Source organism: Mastomys coucha, unplaced genomic scaffold (genome assembly GCF_008632895.1).
Source record: "Mastomys coucha isolate ucsf_1 unplaced genomic scaffold, UCSF_Mcou_1 pScaffold22, whole genome shotgun sequence".
Taxonomy (NCBI): domain Eukaryota; kingdom Metazoa; phylum Chordata; class Mammalia; order Rodentia; family Muridae; genus Mastomys; species Mastomys coucha.
In genome coordinates, this window is record NW_022196905.1 from 68,751,472 (window position 1) to 68,753,311 (window position 1,840).

Consider the following 1,840-nt stretch of genomic DNA (forward strand, 5'->3'; position numbering starts at 1 on the left):
CATACAAATGAATGAGACTCAGCCTATGGTTATTTTATTTGGCTTTGGACAGTTACTGGGAGGTAACCCCTAATCCACTTCTCTAACTGCTGGACTGGTTACCTCCCCAGCAGTGTGCCCCAAATACTTGCTGTTTCTCCTGGCCATGGGCTCATGGTCCATCTTTTCTCATGGTGGCTTCCTTCTCTCTGCTGTGCCCTCCTTCTCTCTCTCCTCGATCTACAACCCCCAAACAGGTCTACCCTGCCAACCTCTATTCCCTCCAGTAATGGCTGTAGTAGATTGAATTCAGGTCATTAGCCTTGGTAGCAAGCCATTGAACCACTAGCCTACATATTATATATTTCAAATTACCAGCAAAAATAAATTCAAATGCTCTTCCTACAAAGAGGTGATGAATGTTTGAGGTACTAAATATAATTTCCATGATTTGATCATGACACAGTGGGTATATGTCCTGAAATTGTATTTCATACGTATCTAAAATGACTATTATTATTTAATATTGCCAATTAACTAAATGGTCTCAATAGCCATACTATTAAGGTTGTTTGTGTCCTCTTGCCTAACTCCCACCCTTCTGCTTTTTCTTCCCTGTCATAGTTTGGCACATTTCCAGTGAGTCTGGGAATCCTTCCTTATTCTCAGTCCTGGGCTCTCGTCATGAATTTGGGTGGTATCATAACCTTGCTTTTAAAGACAGCTGGCTACCCAGGAGCTGTGCCCTAGCAATCTTCCCTAGAGTTGCCTGTGTGTCTGTTAGGACCAGTGCTGCTTATGTATGTTTCTGGGTGGACACTGCCACAGTCTCTCTAGAGCAGTTTCATAGAAATGTTACTTTCCCTGAGCTCAATGATAGGTTGTTTCCTAAAGATACTCCTGAGTCTCCAGTCTCGGCTGCAGCCCGTTAGAGCCTCCTGCTCTGCTCCTCTCCACATTTACTGCCTGTCTTCATTATATTTTTGTCCACGAAGTGGATGTGAAACCGTGTCTTAATTTAAACTTGCATTTACCCGGTAACTAATGAAATGGATGGATAGTCTTTTAATATGTTGATAGTCGCATGTATTTCCCATGAGAATTGCTTTGTCCTGTTTTGGCACCTTTTCCTGTGGATTTGGTGCATTCTCTTTTATTCTCAATTCTAATCATTTGTCATTCACATGGGGCTAATATTTCCACTATCTGTGGGGTCTTTTTGGGGGGGGGGGGCAAAAACAAGTTCTTCATTTTAATGAGTGAAACTGACTCCTCTCATACCATCCAGTATGTGCTTTCAGTGTCGTTCAGTGCTATAGAAAAGGATGAGGTCACCTGAGGGGGAAAACCTTCAGTCTTTTATGGAATGGACGGTAGCTGCAGAGGAAAGGCTTTCTTCACATCCACAGAAGCCTCGCCCTAAGCCACGGGTTTGAAGACACAAGTTTAAGGGTCTCGGTGATGTAGCCAAAGAGTGCTTAAGCTTCTAGCTACTTTGTCACTATTTTTCTTGGAGAAGTAGGTTCCTCTGGGATGCTGTTGAAGATGGTCTTAGAACAAAGGATCATCAAAAGAGCCAGGGCAGCCAAGGGGTCCCAGTCCCACGGGGTCCCCTTGCCCCCGTGACCATCACCTTCCCAGCAAGGAGTAGAGGGAGCGGCTCTGATCTCTTTGCCTTTGGTTCTTTGTTCAGAGAGCAGCCGGGGGTCTGTTTCCGTTAATCTTAACTGTGGCAGAATGCTCCAGGATGTCTATTCTTTTGGGTACATATGGAATTTCCTGGACTTCAGTTGATTGCTGGGGATGGGGGCTGATTAGATGCAGCTATTTCCAGGCGCCCTTGCCTTTTCTTTCCTGAACA

General features: G+C 44.6%; 1 long non-coding RNA gene across 1 annotated transcript in view; it reads right to left on the minus strand.

Annotated features, from left to right (window-relative positions):
• Nucleotides 1-1,089: 1,089 nt before the first annotated feature.
• Nucleotides 1,090-1,840, minus strand: part of LOC116070304 — a 4,422-nt gene continuing 3,671 nt past the window's right edge. The window contains exon 2 of the long non-coding RNA XR_004110343.1: nucleotides 1,090-1,833. This is a non-coding gene — a long non-coding RNA (uncharacterized LOC116070304). The remainder of the gene's footprint in view (nucleotides 1,834-1,840) is intronic.